Consider the following 19,778-nt stretch of genomic DNA (forward strand, 5'->3'; position numbering starts at 1 on the left):
TTTGCCGTGGGAACTATAATTTTTAAGGCCCCTGTGCTTGTAAAATCTTTACCTTTATTATATTACTGTGATGTAGATTTTGGATTTTATAGAGGATTGCATATCGAGGGAGCACAGTGTTGTACCAATGAATGGTCGGAACTGTTAGTTACATGACGTTGTGGCTTGTTAAAGCAACAGTTGGGGAGCTCATTCATGTCACAGGCAATTGACCAGCTTCTGAGGTTGGCTTCCTTGTGCTTACCTTCATTCACGACTATCCATTTTTCACTCTTTCCTTGTGTTAGAATTACCTCCCACTAGAGTCAGCAGAGTGTATTTCCACACTGTGTTGACAGTGGACTCAACCCTACGGCTTGCCTTAGTCAATATAACATGGAAAGGAGTGCTGGTGTGCCAGTTTTGAGCAAAAGCCTTAAGAATTATTGAATGTTCTACTTGTTCTTCTTGTAATTTTGCCACCCTCATGACCAGAACATAAACTGTGTGCCCCTGTGTAGCTGCTGGTCTCAGAATGAAGATGTGTGAATAGACCTGAATCCAGCCCAAGGTTTGGAGTCCAGCATAGCCAAGCTTGGTCAAGCCCAGCCCAAGCGAGAGCATGTGAACCACAACCAATCTGCAATTCCTACATGAGAAAAAGAAATACTTTTGTAAATCATTGAGATATTGGAGTTGTTTGATATGTAGCACTGTTGCAACAATGGCTAATTAATGCCTCTTCCATTGTTGATGGTTCTCATCATTTGTCTTCCTGTGTGTGTGCTTAGGGCTTTTGGCTGGCTGTCCAAATGGATGGAATCCACTGGAGCATGCCAAGGACTACAAGAGACATTTTTGCTGGGAATTCCCAAGCTAGAAAGAGATGTTGCATACCTTTAGTGTTCATATTTCAGTCATCATTTTGAAGGGCTTCTAGAGGGACATTCAGCCTAAAAAGATGGTGATTTGGCATTCAACTATTCTGTTGATGAGTTGTAAGTCACCCATTCCGATTGTAAGGACTTTGGTGAAATACTCTTCCTTTTCCAAAATGCATCTGGTGTATTTACATATTTGAGCAAATATCTGGACTTTCTCATTGGATTAGCATGTGAACCTAACTGAGCTTCTTCATTTGAGTGAACCAAGTGCTCATATCATATATACACCAAGGCCTGCTGGTGGTGAACAGACTTTAGGAGAACCCCCAGTTATCCCTGCCTCCTGACACCTGTGTCCTGTGTAATACCCTCCCTTTAAGTGTGGAAGGGACTTGTCACATGTTTCTAACAAAAGACATATGGTAAAGGTTATGGAATACCACTTACATGATTGTTGCATAGGTTTGTGACATCTGCTTGCTAGGACACCCTCTCTTGCTGACTCCAATAAATCAAGCTGCTATGTGATGAGCTGCCCTTTGAAGAGGCCCACCTGGCAAGGAACTGAACTCAGGCAGCAAACACGTGAGCCTAGAAACAGATCTTTCCCTAGTGAAGCCTTGAGGGGAGACCAAAACCTCTGCCAACACCTGGATTTGCAAATGGGTGAGAGATCCCAGAGAACCTAGGAAAACCACTCACAGACTCGGGACCTACAGAAGCTGTGAGATTATGAAAGTTTGTTGTTCTAAGCAGCTATGTTTGTGGTAATTTGTTACACTGCAATAAGATGAATAGAACACTGTTCAACCATGTAGCAAGATGATGATTTCCATAATGTGATACAGATTTACTTTTATTCACAGCAAGCATTTATTGAATACCTGCCAGATGCGAAGCACATAAAATACTGCCAATACAGAGGTGAGTAAGACATACTGTTTGTCCTCGAGGAGCTCACGGTTGAAGCAAGGTCAGACATCCAAATATCTGGTCATCACACAAGGCACAAACAGCATAACAGGAATATGAACTAAATGATACAAGTCATGTTGCTTATTGACGCTTTTCTTGGCATATTCTAAGCCTGCACCTGGAAAAAAAAAAAAAGAAAGGGTCCTGTATGGAATACAGATACCATAAAAGCATGTTGAAAGGTGTTACTATGGAACCATCTGCATGGACCTGACCAACTACAGGTAATCCAATGGGCATCATTGCTATCACAGAGGACAAAGGCTTCAAAGAAATGGCCTTATATGATTGTGATCCTGATTCCTTCCACAAAACAATTGAAAATCAGCACTGATTATCTCCCTCCTATAAGTTCTTTCTCCTTGTAGGATAATATTTTGGGATATGGTCCTTTCAAAGTAACAAAGTTAAGACCTTACTTTTTAGTGCTATGCCATTTAGGCATATCAGTGGATATATCATAGATACTGGGGCAGTACAATAAAAATATCTTTGATTTTTGATGTCCAAAGTCCAAAATTTGCTGTTTTGTGCATGCAAACAATGAATTCAAATCATTATGGTTTATCTAGAATAATTAGCTCTTTCTACAAACTGCAGATGTTCTTTTTCTGATCAAGACTCCAAATATAAAATAAAAAATAATATCTATTTTTAATTGCATCATTAAGTAGCTTACTTAACAATGGATTATCTCAACTGATGCTCACAACCACCTGATAAATTAAAGACTATTATTATCCCTGTCTCACAGATGAACCTGAGGTCACAGCACTGAGAGGTTTAAGCTGCTTGGTTGAGAACACATTGTGATCAGGTAAGGAGAATGGGGTTTCAACCTGAACTGTTCTACTCCTGGTCCTATGCACTTAACCTCTGTCTATACTGCTTCCTAATGCCTCTGACTGCTCTGGGATTTTTAAGGGCAACTTTGAGCATCAGTTCAATTCAATTGCTCAGTCATGTCCGACTCTTTGAGACCCCATGGACTGCAGCATGGCAGGCCTCCCTGTCCATCACCAACTCCCAGAGTTTACTCAGACTCACGTCCATCAACTTGGTGATGCCATCCAACCATCTCATCCTCTGTCACCCCCTTCTCCTCCTGTCTTCAATCTTTCCCAGCATCAGTGTCTTTTCCAATGAGTCAGCTCTTCCCATCAGGTGGCCAAAGTATTGGAGTTTCAGCTTCAACATCAGTCCTTCCAATGAACACTCAGGACTTTGAGCATGGGAGATAAAAAGCATAATGCTGCAAACATAGGCCTTGCAGTCTCAAAGTAGTTGATGTTCCAAATAGATCCATAAATGTTGACATTGTTTCCTCCAAGGGCGTGTACATTGATCTACTTGTGTTTTAGCATTTTATCCAGACAGTCTTTCATGAGATTATCCCCATAACAATTTAGTTAACAGAATACAACATTACATATTATATCAGGTATGCAGCTTTCAAAAAGAGATTTTAAAAATTCAGTGACTTCAATAAGGTAGAAGTACCTTTACCTCTGAATTAAAGGTCAAGGGTTAGTCAAGGCTGGGGAGGCAGCGCTCTGTGAACAACTCAAGGATGCAATTTCCTTCCATTTTACTGCTCTGCCCCTTGAAGGTTGGGTCAGCATCCCATCTGTGTGCCAGCTGGCATGAATGGAGAAGAGGCAGTTTAGGGTAAGGTACTTCCTTTAAGCAAGTATTGTGCAAATTGTACATATTGTCACCTGTAGGCTCCACGATGAAAACAAAGTCACATGGCCAAACCCAGCCACAAGGCAGCATGGGAAATGTAGTCTTCAGACAGGTGGCCATGCTGCTGCTGCTGGTAAGTCGCTTCAGTCGAGTCCGACTCTGTGTGACCCCATAGATGGCAGCCCACCAGGCTCCCCCATCCCTGGGATTCTCCAGGCAAGAACACTGGAGTGGGTTGCCATTTCCTTCTCCAATGCATGAAAGTGAAAAGTGAAAGTGAAGTCGCTCAGTTGTGTCCCACTCTCCGCGACCCCATGGACTGCAGCCTACCAGGCTCCACCGTCCATGGGATTTTCTAGGCAAGAGTACTGGAGTGGGGTGCCATTGCCTTCTCCGAAGGTGGCCATGAGCCTAGCTAAAACTCAACTCCAGTGAAAGAAGAGGAAAATAAATTTGGAAGGGAAGGGGAACCAGCCGCTTACCATACATAGGTATGTAGACCCTACATATAAATCAGTTTCTGGTTTCTGCATTGGGGGGCGTGTGTGTGTAGGCTCTCTGTTGAATAATATCTATGATTAGAATGCAAGTTAAAATGACTTTAAAGCTTGATATCTGATCAATTATTTTGTGCCTGCTGATAATACTGCCTCTTTAATAACAGGGTTAGTAAATGGATAGTTGCTTTATATTAGGTGAGCACATTCTGAAATTATATATAAGATTTGTTGAGTACTGGAAGGAATGCTGTGAGCATGGATTGTTGGGTCACCAAGTATCCCTCTCCCAATCTGACAAATGTATGTGTATGCCTGTGTTCAGTCATGTCCCATTCTTTTCGATCCCATGGACTGTAGCCCACCAAGCTCCTTTGTCCATGGGATTTTCCAGACAAGACTTCTGGAATGGGTTGCCATTTCCTACTCCAGGGGACCCAGGGACCGAAAGTGTGTCTTTTGTATCACCTGCATTGTCAGACAGATTCTTTACCACTGTGCCACCTGGGAAACCCTAATCCGACAAATAGCCATGAGCTTCCCTGTTCCTCCCCTTGTGGTTGTCGGTGGGTGAGGGGGATACTTCACAAATGCCTTCTAAGGAAAGCTACCTTAAGTAGTTCTCTCCGCATGGGACTACTCAGGCTTGGTACTACCTTGGTGAAGATTCCATCTGATGACCTCAGCCCTGGGGCCCCAGTAACATTGTTGCCATAATCTTGGCTCTCTGTGCACTAATGCTGAATAGAAATATGGATGCAGTGTTTTGGGGGAGAAAGAAAGAGAAGCTTTATTTCTTTGCCTGGTAAAGAAGGAACAAGCCTACTAGCACCTCAAGAACTGTGTCCCACCCCTTCCCTGGGGAATTAACAGAGGTTTAATAGTTGGTGCTCATGGTTTGGGGTAGGTGATAATGATCAAAGTAATGAAGGTCTTACTTTATTCCTCTTGCTGCAGAGTTTTGAGACTGCCACTACTGGCATCAGGCAACTTGGTGACTCGGTCTGTTGTCTCTGGGGTTATTGGCCCGTGACTGTCCTTCTGAAAGGAAGAATTCTATAGGAGATTGTTACAGGGGAGTGTGGGGGAATGTGAACAGCAGGTGCAGGGTATAACTCACATAGAGTCAGAGCATGATTAAGGAATTTTGTGAAAGACAAGCCTTGCTAGTGCACCGTGAATTGGTAGTAGTTAAAATAAAACTAGGATTGCTTAACTCTTTCAGGCCTGTTGATGCTGTTTCTCCAGCCTGTTCATTGTTTCCTTATTTTCCTTGTTTATCAGAAAAGTCTCATTTCTAGTTTAGAAAGAAGTCTCATTTCTATTTTTGCTGCAACAGCATGACGTGTGTCTTCCTGTTTGTCGTCTGAGACTAGAAATGGTTTCTAGCCTGATCAGACCCTGACTGACGAGATGTCCTACACCATTGGGTTTTTTATAATTCTGCTGCTGCTGCTGCTGCTAAGTCGCTTCAGTCGTGTCTGACTCTGTGCGACCCCAGAGACGGAAGCCCATCAGGCTCCCCCGTCCCTGGGATTCTCCAGGCAAGAACACTGGAGTGGGTTGCCATTTCCTTCTCCAATGCATGAAACGGAAAAGAGAAAGTGAAGTCGCTCAGTCGTGTCAGACTCTTAGCGACCCCATGGACTGCAGCCCACCAGGCTCCTCCGTCCATGGGATTTTCCAGGCAAGAGTACTGGAGTGGGGTGCCATTGCCTTCTCCGTTTTATAATTCTAGCTATGATCAAAGACTAACTAGTTGCCTTTTAATTCCAATTCTCAATTCTCTTAGAAAAGAGAAACTGATTGGCTTTGTTTGTTTCAGGTTCTTGATGGGGATTCGAGGTGGGGAGAAGGGAGAGGTGATTGAAGGTTAGTTGGAAATATTTATTAAAAACTACATGAACAGCCCCCACAGTATCTGCTATAGGAACACATGGGGAGGGGGAGACTCAAATGGCCCATGTTTAGTAATTTTTATTATTAACATAACAATCTTTATTATATTCTCAATTATGTTTGTACTCAAAGTAACTGTTAATCTTTCTTATTTTCTTAATAGTGAAAGGCTTTAAGGATGTTGTTATCCCTGCCTGGGGTTAGCTGCATTTTAACAGTGGGTCTGGGAGATGGAAAGGTTTTAAAAAAAAAATGTAAATTACCAGAGAATGAGAGAAGTTAGTTGTTTTTGAGCTGATTCGTATCTCTGACCTGTAGCTCTAGCCTGAGGGTGGGCCAGGTGAAATCCTAGAATGGGGGTAGGTTTCAGTTCAGGCCCTCAGGGAGGGAGACACCAAGATGGGAGTGGATGTACAGAAATTTGAGAGAATACCAGTGAAGGATAAAAGGAAGGAAGCAGGGGCAGGGGGAGAGACCATGACGATGCAGGTATGACACCTGTGAAAGTTCAAAGGGAAGGAAGGAAAGCTTAATTAAGAAAGCCCCAAGACTGCAGGCAGTTCTTTTTTTTTTTTTTTTCATTTATTTTTATTAGTTGGAGGCTAATTATTTTACAATATTGTAGTGGTTTTTTGCCATACACTGACATGAATCAGCCATGGATTTACATGTGTTCCCCATCCCGATACCCCCTCCCACCTCCCTCCCCATCCCATCCCTCTGGGTCTTCCCAGTGCACCAGCCCTGAGCACTTGTCTCATGCATCCAACCTGGACTGGCGATCTGTTTCACACTTGATAGTATATTTGTTTCAATGCTATTCTCTCAGAACATCCCACCCTCGCCTTCTCCCACAGAGTCCAAAAGTCTGTTCTGTCCATCTGTGTCTCTTTTTCTGTTTTGCATATAGGGTTCTCGTCTTTTTAAATTCCATATATATGCGTTAGTATACTGTATTGGTCTTTATCTTTCTGACTTACTTCACTCTGTATAAGGGGCTCCAGCTTCATCCATCTCATTAGAACTGATTCAAATGAATTCTTTTTAATGGCTGAGTAATATTCCATGGTGTATATGTACCACAGCTTCCTTAACCATTCGTCTGCTGATGGGCATCTAGGTTGCTTCCATGTCCTGGCTATTATAAACAGTGCTGCGATGAACATTGGGGTGCACGTGTCTCTTTCAGATCTGGTTTCCTCGGTGTGTATGCTCAGGTGTGGGATTGCTGGGTCATATGGCAGTTCTATTTCCAGTTTTTTAAGGAATCTCCACACTGTTCTCCATAGCAGCTGTACTAGTTTGCATTCCCACCAACAGTGTAAGAGGGTTCCCTTTTCTCCACACCCTCTCCAGCATTTATTGCTTGTAGACTTTTGGATAGCAGCCATCCTGACTGGCGTGTAATGGTACCTCATTGTGGTTTTAATTTGCATTTCTCTGATGATGAGTGATGTTGAGCATCTTTTCATGTGTTTGTTAGCCATCTGTATGTCTTCTTTGGAGAAATGTCTGTTTAGTTCTTTGGCCCATTTTTTGATTGGGTCATTTATTTTTCTGGAATTGAGCTGCAGGAGTTGCTTGTATATTTTTGAGATTAATCCTTTGTCTGTTGCTTTGTTTACTATTATTTTCTCCCATTCTGAAGGCTGTCTTTTCACCTTGCTTACAGTTTCCTTTGTTGTGTGCAGGCAGTTCTGAGACAGTTTGGCCAGACCCGTTGGGAATCCTTGAGCCAAAGCTGCCCATTAGAGGAAACCTGCCTTAGCCCAGGGGGAGTGTGGTCTCATGTACACAATGAGGGATTCGAGGTCAGAGAGAGTCTTATCTAAGTCATAGGGGGGAAGGATTGTTCTTTGCTATAAGCCATTTCCCAGAATACAATCAGGTGGGGGGATTTCCTAATAGTCTCTCTTTTCCGTGAGTACAGGTTCTGGTAAATTTCAATGTTGTCACTGCAAAGCCTGTTTTTAAGGCCTAGACTTGGAACAGACTTTTTTTTTAAATTGTTGAAAGCAGTGACAGGTCCAGCCCACATCCAAGAGGAGATTACACAAGAGCTTGACTCTTAGGGAGGCATGGTTCTGTGTGGGCCACCAAAATAACAGTGTTCCTCAGATGAACCTTGGACTAGATACAGTGAAATGTTACTGGCATATCTGAGGTGGCAGCTGCAATTGTTGGGTGGGATCCATCCACAGGTGTATCCACTGGTAGGTGCAGAGAAGAGCCCATCAACATTGCAAACACATGAGAGTAGGCTGTGATTTTCCTGCTTCTCAAAACCCTGTGTTAACACTGTTACACGTGTGTATGTGTGTGTGTTCAGCTGTTCAGTCGTGTCTGACTCTTTGCAACCCCATGAAACCCTCCAGGCTTCTCTGCGCATGGAATTTTCCAGGCAAGAATACTAGAGTGGGTTGCCATATCTTATTCGATCAAAATTTCTCTCAACAGGGGTTCTGTTGCTGAACATCATCTCAATATTCACTGGTTTAACAGTAAGGATGACTCATCTAGGCAGAGCTACCAGTTAGTTAGTTTTTACTTTATTTAGTTTTTCCTGATTAAATCTGGCACAAGGAACTCACTTAACCTGTCCTCCTTTGACAACCAAAAGGGCCAACAGACAATGAGGGGACTCCTCTTAAGGGGAAGGTTTGTCTGTTCTCGGAACATCAGTCTTCCACCAGGGACCTTCCTCTGAAGCCAGCTAACCTTTGGAGATCCGACCTTTTTCTGCCTTGGTTTTCAGGACTCAACATTATCAATTTCCATGAGGCTCTTTGTGAAGATATGTAATAAAAGACCATAAATCTCTGTAACTAGGTGAAGCATTTACCACTCTAATTAGCAATCCCATTCAAAGCCTCTTCATTCAAAGGCTTTCAAATCGGGGGAACAAGCAAACAGCATCCCGCTGTTTAAATCACGACTAAAAGCAAGCGGAGGACAATAAAGCACAGGATTTACGCAGTCAGTCATCAAACCTTTGCGGAGATAGCACAATGTTAAAGACAGATACTGTCCTAAGTTATGAGGTAACATAAAATCCAAGCCTAGTACTGTGGTTTGTAAAAAATAACGTGTATTATTTATCGACGGGTTATACTAAAGTGAACAGTGAAGTGAAAGTCGCTCAGTCGTGTCCGACTCTTTGCGACCCGAAGGATTGCAGCCCACCAGGCTCCTCTGTTCATGAGATTCTCCAGGCCAGAATACTGGAGTGGGTAGCCCTTCCCTTCTTCAGGGGATCTTCCTGACCCAGGGATGGAACCCAGGTCTCCGGCACTGCAGATGGATTCTTTACCAGCTGAGCCACCAGGGAAGCCCCATACTAAAGTAGGTATGCACAAACTACTAATGACTCCCAAAGCAGAGTAGGGTACATCTCCGAGAGGAAGTGACAGAGTGGCTGGGTATTGAAGCATGAATAGGAGTCCACTCAGCTACAACAAGGCCATGTCACAGGCCACAGGAAATGCAAATTCTCAGGTAGGAGGGCCAGCCTTTCAGACGGCCTCACCGTGGGAAGGTGGTGGTGAGCAGGAGGGTCTGACATCCCGGGGGCGTATTCTCAGCCTCCAGCTGCGCGCCAGCAGAGCGGGGCCGGCGGTGTGGAAGGTAAAGAGGGCAAAGGGAAGGAAGGGAAACTGGAAAGAAAGCCAAAAGAGACCTCCCGCGCATGCGCGCCGGCAGCCACGGCGGACCGCCAGGCCCGCGGCTCCCGCTCAGCCTCGCGCCTCACGGGCCCCACAGGCCCCACAGGCCCCTAGAACGTCGCGCAGTGTGCGGGCCCGGCGGGCGCATGCGCACAAGGGCGCGGGCGCCCGCGCCGCGGGGTGCTTAGAGGTGGAGCGCGCCGAGGGCGCGCGGCGGGGGGCGGCCGCCGTTACGGCGTGGGCGTGGTCACGTGGCCGCCGGCCCCCGCGGCCCTCACCCCCCGCCCTGTTCCCTCTCTGGTCGGGTCAGGCGCGGCCGGCCCTGCGAGCGCCCGGCAGAGGCTGAGGGAGAGAAAGAGAGGAGGGGAGGAGGACTCAGGGCGTAGGAGCCGGGGAGCCCTCCCGCGCCACAGGTAACGCGAAAGGACGACGGCGCTGACGGCCGTAAAGCAGCTCGGGCGCCCTGAGCGCCTCCGCCCTCCTCCAGTGCAGCCCCCGCGGGCAGTCGCTCCCGCCCGGCCTCCCCTCAGCGTCTCCGGACGCGTCCAGCCCCCCCTCGCGCCGCCGCCGCCGCCGCCTCCCCCCGGGCGGGCCTGAGGTGTAGCCGCCGCGATGGGGGCTCGCAGCGCCCCCCGCTTGTGCGCGTCCCGGGCGGGGGGCGGGGGGCTGGAGACGGGGCTCCCTCGCCCCGGGGCGCGGGGCTGAGGCGCTGCCCCCCGGTCTGCCGCCCGCCTCCCCGCCCGGTGGGGTCTCGGGTGCGACCAGGCTGAGCGCCGCGGCCGAGCCGGGCTCCACTTCCTCCTTGGTCGATTTCCTGGTACCTTTCGGCCCCTTCGCGGGCCGGAAGCCAGACGGGCTCGGAGCCCCCAAACCTTGTAAAATGCATTCTCTAGGAGAGAAGAAAGCCTTCCCTCCTCTCTCAGGAGGGAAACGTGAGCTTGTTTGAGTACGGCTTAAGTTTCCTTCACCTGTAGGAACATGCAAGTTGAGGCCTTTCAGGATGTGAGAAAAACTTTGCAGAGGGTGAACACTGATTTTTTGTTTTTTTTTTTTTGGTAACACCCCATCCCACCCCCCTCCTTATTCCTTGAAAAAGGAGCTCTAACCTCTACAACAATTTCTTGAGTCTACAAGTGACCTAAAATTTGTTCAGTACTACCTATTAAATAGTTCCGTTTCTAGGATATATGTTTAAAGTTCACATCTTTTAGATTTTTTGGGGGGAATAATTTTCTGGAAAGTTTAACTGCTGCTGCTAAGTCATTTCAGTCGTGTTCGACTCTGTGTGACCCCATAGACGGCAGCCCACCAGCCTCCTCCGTCCCCGGGATTCTCCAGGCAAGAACATTGGAGTGGGTTGCCATTTCCTTCTCCAGGAAGATTTAACTAGCCAACTCCAAATTCTAAATACCGAAATTTTAGAATGCATGTTGCACAACTTTGGGCCGGTGGTTTTATTTCTAGACCTAGTCATTCTTTTTTATTCTTTGTCCCACAATATACAGCCTAAATATATTATCATGTATTCACTATATATAATAATATAGACATGCCGCTGTTTGTACACAGATACTGACTTAGCATTAAATGTAGGCATTGTTGACAGTAAACTTTTGAGCACCTTTGATACCAGTGATAAATTAATTTATGTATTAATTGTCTTGAGGAACTTTTCTGATTCCATGTCTTGGTAGTTTTCATAGTTTGTCTCTAAATTCAGTTGTAAACTAGAGCATTTTTCTACAGCTATTTGCTGTAGAGTCCTGTAGAGTGGTTCTTCTCAAACTTTAATGTGCCTGGGAATCCCTTGAGGCTCCTGTTTAAAAATGAAAATTCTGATTCAGTAGATCTGTGTTGCAGCTTGGTATTTTGTGTTTCTTATAAACTGCTTGTGGCTGGAGGAGGAACCATTCTTGAGTAGCAAGGATGTATATTACTTGTTTGCTAAGAAATGAAATGTATCAGTGAATAAGTGCCTTTTAATAATTCACTTTTGGTGTAGAGGTGGCTTGAGGTAAGAGACAAATGGCAGGATGAACTGAGAGAGCTTGCTTTGGGAAATCCCTTTGCAGAAGAAGCCAAGTCCAGATCCCAGGGGAAGGGATAGCAGAACTGGGAGAACTCCCTCAAGGGGGAAGAGTGCAGGTACCATCTGTACATGCTGTGCGCTGCCTGCATCACCAGGCCTGCAAGTATTCCATGGAAGCTTTGTGTACTTCTCCCTGAAGAACTTGCTCGGCAGTGGGTGGTTGGATCTTTAATCAACATAAAGACTGCATCATACTCTTTGGGATGAAAGTTTCTTTTATTGGTGAACGAATTGAGTGTGTGCTCCTGTCACTTATTCAAATACAGCCTCAGCTGAGTAACACATGCCTGAGCCTTGGAAGCAAACTTGTGAAAAATTTGGAGTCTCCACCTGTTGATTTTCCCTAAATATTAAAAAATGAAATTGAAAAGTTTACATTTAAAAAAATGTAAATTGAAAAGTTATAGTTGTCACAGGTAACTTCATATAGTTCATGTACATAAAAATGGTTCTTAAGTGTAGAAAAACTTTATGGAAGTATAACATCAACTACTTTTAGCACTGTGATTTTTACAATTTTCATTCTCGTCCTTACTTTACCGTTGTTTCTTTTCTTGTTAAAATTATGACAGTACTTTCTTTCCTTCCAGTTTTATTGACATAATTGATAAACAGCATGGTAAAGAATATGCCTGCAATGTAAGAGACTTGGTTTCCGTCCCTGGGTTGGGAAGATCCCCTGTAGGAGGGCATGGTAACCTACTCCAGTATTCCTTCCTGGAGAATCCCATGGACAGAGGAGCCTGGTGGGTTACAGTCCATGGGGTTACAAAGAGTCAAACATGACTGAGTGACTAACACACTATATAAATTCAAGGTGTAGTGCATAATGATTTAACTTACATCATGAAGTGATTATTACAGTAAGTTTAGTGAACATACATCATCTCATATAGAAATTAAAGAGAAAAAAATTTTTTTCTCATGTGATGAGACCTCTTAGGATTTATTCTGAACAGCTTTCCTGTATACTGTAAAACAGTGTTAACTATATTTATTGTGCTGTACATTATATTCCTAGTACTTATTTGTCTTATAACTGGATGTTTGTACCATTTGTCTGTCTTCATCCAGTTCTCCCATCCCTTTACCCCTGGCTCTGTTAAACACAAAGCTTGATCTCTTTTTCTGTAAATTTATTTTTGAAGTATAATTGACCCACAACACTGTTATTATCTGTTACACAACATCTAGTTGCAATATGTCACCCTACAAAGATATTATATAGTTATTAACTATATTGCTCACACTGTTCATTTATTTTGCAACTGGAAACTTGTATCTCTTAATCTCTCTCCCTGTTTCATTCCTCTTCCCACATCTCTTGCAACCACCTATTTGTTCTCTGTATGTATATACCTCTGTTTTGATTTTGTTAAAAATTAAATGTTTGGTCATTTGATTTTGTTTTTTAGATTTTGCATATAAGTGAAATTATGCAGTATTTGTCTTTCTCTCTCTGACTCATTTCACTTAGTATAATATTTTCCAGTTTATTTTGAATGGCAAGATTCCTTTTCATGGCTTAGTAATATTCCATTCATGTTTTTGTTTTCTTCAGATAAATATCCTAGAGTGGAATTGCTGGATCTTTGGTACTTTTAATTTTTTGAGGAATCCACAAAGGTTCCTTTTTTCCCACATCCTCACCAACACTTGTTATTTGTTTTCTTTTTGATCATAGCCGTTCTGACTGATGTGAGGTGATATCTCAGTGTGGTTTTGATTTGCGTTTCTCTGATGATTAGTGATGGTGACCATGTTTTCATTTCCCTGTTGGCTATATCATCTTTGGAAAAAATATCTGTTGCGATCTTGTGTACATGTTTTGATCAGGTTGTTTGCTTTTAGATATTGAATTGTATGGGCTCTTTTTAAGTTTTGGGTGTTACACCCTGTATCAGATAAATGATTTGGAAATATCTCCTATTCATTAGGCAGTGTTTTCATTTTATTAATAAATGTGATAGAGGGTGAGATGGCTGGATGGCATCACCGACTTGATGGACATGAGTTTGAGTAACCTCTGGGAGTTGGTGATAGACAGGGAGGCCTGATGTGCTGCGATTCATGGGGTTGCAAAGAGTCGAACACTACTGAGTGACTGAACTGAACCATCTTGTTGGGGCTTCTCCTTTGTCCTTGGACATGGGGTATCTTTTTTTCTGGTGGGATCCAACATTCTCCTGTTCATGGTTGTTCAGCGGTTAGTTATAGTTTTGGAATTCTCACAGGAGAAGATGAGCCCACGCCCCCTCTGCCATCTTGGTAGCTCTGACTTGTCTGATAGCTAGAGTGGTGGTATAGACCAAGAAGAGAAGGATGTAATAGAGGAAACTCTGGAAGACTGGTGTACTGGCATGGAACTCTTCTGACAGGTACTTGCTGGTCAAGCTAATCCCACAAATAAGAGGGATAACACCTGGCCTAGAGCCACAGAGATTACCATCTCCTTGTTCAGCACTTTGCGGACCCTCTTGCGCACACTGGCCAGGAATGAGGCAGACAGGCTCCCGCTGCTGCGCTGTTTCCCTCAGCCAGCAGGTTCTCGATGGTGGTCACCTCATGGTTCATGAGGATCATTGCCATGGAGGCATGGCGTGGCAGTGATAGGGAATGTCTGTGCCGGGGAACTGTGTGGAGGACACGGTCCAGCGACCATGGCCTGGGAAGGCGGTGCTGCTGGCCAAGCAGCGAGGCACTGGTCATGGCAGACACCCTCTTCCCACAGCACAAGAGAGGGCTCTACACAGGGACATCTCCATATGGTCAGTACAGAGATCAGATTGATTATATGCTTTGCAGCCAAAGATGGAGAAGCTCTATATCGTCAGCGAAAACAAGACCAGGAGCTGACTGTGGCTCAGATCATGAACTCCTTATTGCAAAATTCAGACTTCAATTGAAGAAAGTAGAGAAAACCACTAGACCATTCCAGGTATGACCTAAATCATATCCTCTACAATTATACAGTGGAAGTGACAAATAGATTCCAGGAATTAGATCTGATAGAGGGTCTGAGGGATGGAGGTTCGTGACACTGTACAGGAGAAGGTGACCAAAACCACCCCCAAGAAGAAGAAATGCAAAAAGGCAAGATGGCTGTCTAGGGGGCCTTATGAATACTGAGCAAACAAAGAAGAGACGTGAAGAGCAAAGGAGAGTAGGAAACACGTGTCCATCTGAGTGAGTTCCAAAGAACAGCAAGGAGAGAGAGAGCTTTCCTCAGTGATCAGTGCAAAGACAGAGAGGAAAATAATAGAGTAGGAAAGACTAAAGCTCCCTTCAAGAAAATTAGAGATACAAAGAGAACACTTCATGCAAAGATGGACACATTAAAGAACAGAAATGGTACGGACCTAACAAAAGCCCAGATGTTAAGAAGAGATGACAGGAATACACAGAAGAAGTATACAAAAAAAAAAAAAAAAAAAGATCTTAATGACACACATAAACACAATAGTGTGATCACACACCTAGAGCCAGACATCCTGGAATGCGAAGTCAAGGGGGCCTTAGGAAGCATCACTTTGAACAAAGCTAGTGGAGGTGATGGAATTCCAGTTGAGCTATTTCAAATCCTAGAAGATGGTGCTGTTCAAATGCTGCACTCAATATGCCAGCAAATTTGGAGAACTCAGCAGTGGCCACAGGACTGGAAAAGATCAGTTTTCATTCCAATTCGGAAGAAAGGCAATGCCAAAGAATGTTCAAAATACTGTACGATTGCATTCTTCTCACATGTTAGCAAAGTAATGCTTAGAATTCTCCAAGCCAGGCTTCAACATTACTTGAACTGAGAACTTCCAGGTGTTCAAGCTGGACTTAGAAAAGGCAGAGGAACCAGAGATCAAATTGCCAACATCTGATGGGTCAGAGAAAAAGCAGGAGTTCCAGAAAAACATCTGCTTCATTGGTTATGCTGCAGCCTTTGACTGTGTGGCTCACAACAAACCGTGGGAATTTCTTCAAGAGATGGGAATAGCAGACCACCTGACCTGCCTCCTGAGAAACCTGTATGCAGATCAAGAAGCGGCAGTTAGAACTGGACATGAACAATGGAATGGTTCCAAAATGGACAAGTAGTGTGTCAGGGCTGTATATTGTCACTTTGTTTTTTTAACTTAGATGAGAGTACATCATGTGAAATGTTCTGCTGCTTGAAGCACAAGCTGGAATCCAGATTGCCAAGAGAAATATCAATAACCTCAGATGTGCAGATGACACCAACCTTATGGCAGAAAGCGAAGAAGAACTAAAAAGCCTCTTGATGAAAATGAAAGATGAGAGTGAGAAATCTGGCTTAAAACTCAACATTCAAAAAACTAAGATCATGGCATCCGGTCCCATCACTTCATGGCAAATAGATGGTGGCAACAATGGAAAAAGTGACAATTATTTTCTTGGGCTCCACAATCACTGTAGAAGGTGACTGCAGCCACAAAATTTAAAGGCGCTTGCTCTTTGGAAGAAAATCTGTGGCAAACCTAGATAGCATATTAAAAAGCAGAGACATTACTTTATCAACAAAGGTCCATCTAGTCAAAGCTATGGTTTTTCCAGTAGTCATGTATGGATGTGAGAGTTGGACCATAAAGAAAGCTGAACGCTGAAGAATTGATGCTTTTGAACTCTGGTGTTGGAGAAGACTCTTGAGAGCCCCTTGGACAGCAGAAAGATCAAACCAGTCAATCCTAAAGGAAATCAATTCTGAATATTCATTGGAGGGACTGATGCTGAAGCTGAAGCTCCAAAACTTTGGCCATCTGATGCCAAGTGCCAGCTCATGGGGAAAAAGAAGCCGACTCATGCTGGGACAGATTGAAGGCAGGAGGAGAAGGGGATAACAGAGGATGAGATGGTTGGATGACATCACTGACTCAATGGACATGAGTTTAGGTAAACTCCGGGAGTTGGTGATGGACACGGAGGCCTGGCGTGCATGGGGTTGCAGAGTCAGACACGACTGAGTGACTGAACTGAACTGTTATCCTTGTCTGGCCTTGGTATCAAGGTAATGTTGGCTTTATGGAATGGGTTCAGAAATGTTTCTCTCTGCAATTTTTTTGGAATAGCTTGTAAAAGATAGATGATAACTCTTCTGGAAGGTTTTGGAAGGATTCATCTATGAAGCTGTCTGACCCTGGACTTTTATTGTCAGGAGTTTTTAAGTTACTGATTCAGCTTCATTAGTGCTAATTTATTTGTTTATATTTTGTATTTCTTCTTGTTTTGTTTGGGAAGTGTACCTTTCTAAGAACTTGTCCATTTCTTTTCTGTTGCCCATTAATTGGTATAATCCATTATGATTCTTTCTCTGGTGTTGGTTGTAACTTTTTTAAAATTTCTGATTTCCATTTGCATGGAGTACCTTTTTTCATCCTCTTAACTTTCAGCCTATGTATGTCTTTACATCTGACATGAGTCTCTTTTTAGGCAGCAGGTACATGGGTCCTATTTTGTGTCTATTCAGCCACTCCTTTTGATTGGAGTATTTAGTCCATTTACATTTAAAGTTATTATTCATAATTGTGTACTTATTGCCATTTTGTAGTTTTCTGTTGTTTTTTTTAAGTAAGTTTTTTGTTTCTGTTTGTCTCCTTTTTATTTGATGACTGTCTTTAGTGTTATTTTTGTGAGTCTTTGCATGTGTATATAGAATAGACTTTTGGTTTATGAGTAACGTAGGGTTTATGTGTTTGTATCTGTATATGTATACACATTTTTATCCTATATATATATATATAATTGTTTTAAATTGATGATCTTTTAGGTTCTAATGCATTTTAACAATCTGGTATTTTTAATCCTCTCCCTCCAGCTTACTGTTTGTGATGTTGACATCATGTTTTGCATCCTTCTGTTTTGTTGATCCCTTAACTATTTTGGTTGATTTTAACAATTTTTGTCCTTTTACCTTCCTACTAGCTTCATAAGTGGTTGATCTTTACTGTTTATTTGCCTTTACCAACAAGTTTTCCTTTTGTAATTTCCTTCACGTGTTAGTTTATAACTTTTTTTTTTTTTTTGCTTAGTTGAGTCCTTGTAACATTTCTCATAAAGCTGTTTTAGTGGTGCTGCTTGTTTTAGCTTCTGCTTGCCTGTCAAACTTTTGTTATCTCCATCGTATCTGAATGAAAGCTTTGCCAGGTAGAGTATTGATTCTCCTTTTAAATATATTGTTCCACTTCTTTCTAGCCTATAGAGTTTTCTGCTGAAAAGTCAGCTTATAGCCTTATCAGACTTTTCTCATATAAATTGTTGCTTTTTCCTTACTGCTTTTAATATTTTCTCTTAATCATTAGTTTTTGGCATTTTAGATACACTGTGTCTTGGTGTGATCCTCTTTGGGTTGATCCTGTTTAGGATTCCCAATGCTTCCTTAACTTTGATGTCTCTTTCCTTTCCCAGGTTAGGAATGCTTTTAGCTATTATATTTTCAAACATCTTATTTTTCTCCTTCTCTTCTCCATCTGGGACCAGTTTAATCTGAATGTTGGTACACTTGATGTTATTCTAGCAGTCTCTTAAACTTTCCTGACTTATTTTTCTTTTTACCTTCAGTGATTTCTGCTACTTTGACTTCCAGCTTACTGATCCATTCCTCTGTATCAGTCTACTGTTTATTCCTCCTACTGTATTTTTCATTTCAGTTATTGTATTTTTCATTTCTGGTTCTCCTTTATGTTTTCCAATTCTTTGTTAAAAACTTCTGACTTTTTATTCTGTTTATTCCGTGGTCTCCCGAGTTATTTGATCATCTCTGTAATCATTGATTCCCTGGTGGCTCATCTGGTAAAGCAGGTTTTACTGCCTGCAGTGTGGGAGACCTGGGTTCCCTCCCTGGGTGGGGAAGATCATTACTTAACTCTTTTTTGGGTAGGTTGCTTATCCTCACTTAGTTCTTCTGGGGTTTTATTTTGTTGCTTCATTTGGAACATATTCTGCTGTCACCTTATTTTGCCCAGTTTGCTGCTGTTATATATCTGATAAGTTCTGATCTTGGAGAAGAGCCGTTTTGTAGGAGACGTCATGTGTCCCAGCCCTGCACTCTCTCTGGTCACCAGAGCTGTGTGCTCTAGGCGTCACCTCTGTGGGCTGTGTGCATCCTTTGGTGACGAGCTGACTGCTTTTGGTGGTCTGGTAGGCACGACTGGCCCCTGGCCTGGTTGCTGGGGCTGTGTCATGAGACAGCTGGCCTTGGGTTCCTGGAGGTCCTGCAGCTAGTGCTGATTCACTGGTGGGTGGAGCTGGGTGCCCTGTGGGTGTGGTTCCAGGGGTCCTAGCACTGGAGTCTGCTGGTGGGCAGGGCTGGCTCCTGACACGGCCAGCTTTGAGGTCTGAGGTGCTCCAGGGGACTGTATTGCAGGGTGACTGGCTGAGGGGTCCAGGGTGTCGTGGAACTTGGGCCCCTGGGGCCCCTGGGGCCCCTGGGATCAGTTCTGTGCTACTGGTGGGTAGGGCCAGGTTCTGCGTTCTCCGATCGAAGGGCTTTGGGTCCTGGAATGGGTGTGTGCCCACCAGTAGGGGTGGGACAGTTCCTGACACAGGTCGCTGTGGAGTCTGGGTTTTCTGAAACTGCTATTGGCCTGCTGGCGGGTGGGGCTGGGGCCCAAGATGTCACCTACCAGGGGGTGAGTCCGGAGTTTGGGGTCAGCGCTGGCCCACTTGTGGGTGGGGTGGGGTGACAGTACTTCTAAGTGCCAGGCACTGTCCTGAGCACTTCATGTATCTTAATTCGTTTGATCCTCATAAGAACCTTGAAGGAAATTGAAGCAGAGAGAGAGTAAAAGTCATATGCCAACACAGAGCTGGGATTCTGACCAACTCTAGAGTCCATGCTTTTAACAGTCTTCTTCGCTGCATTTTAAAAATATAAATCAGTGATACTCTTAAATCCCCCTTTCCTAGTAGTACTGTTGAGAATTAAGAGGTTGACTTTGATTTTCATTTGTCGGTAACTTATTGTACTAATGAAAACGATGAGGATGACTTTCATTTTAAAACTCAAATTTGTCATTCTTTTTTTTGTAATTCACCCACTTCAAAACTAACTGCCTCAACGCTTGTAATTTTTTCTTTATGAGATTGAAATTTGCAATGGTTT

At 43.7% G+C, this 19,778-nt stretch overlaps 1 protein-coding gene across 3 annotated transcripts in view; it reads left to right on the forward strand.

Moving 5' to 3' along the window:
- The first annotated feature begins 9,793 nt into the window (after positions 1 to 9,793).
- The window catches only part of TBC1D5 (TBC1 domain family member 5), a 564,837-nt gene continuing 554,852 nt past the window's right edge, over positions 9,794 to 19,778 (forward strand). For 2 of the 3 annotated variants that reach the window (XM_043875248.1, XM_043875246.1), the window contains exon 1: positions 9,795 to 9,995. The gene's annotated coding sequence lies outside the window, so the exon portion shown is untranslated. Of the gene's footprint in view, positions 9,996 to 19,778 lie in introns of all 3 variants that reach the window. The other variant, XM_043875247.1, reaches the window with a different exon arrangement.

Source organism: Cervus elaphus, chromosome 19, assembly GCF_910594005.1.
Source record: "Cervus elaphus chromosome 19, mCerEla1.1, whole genome shotgun sequence".
NCBI classification, from domain to species: domain Eukaryota; kingdom Metazoa; phylum Chordata; class Mammalia; order Artiodactyla; family Cervidae; genus Cervus; species Cervus elaphus.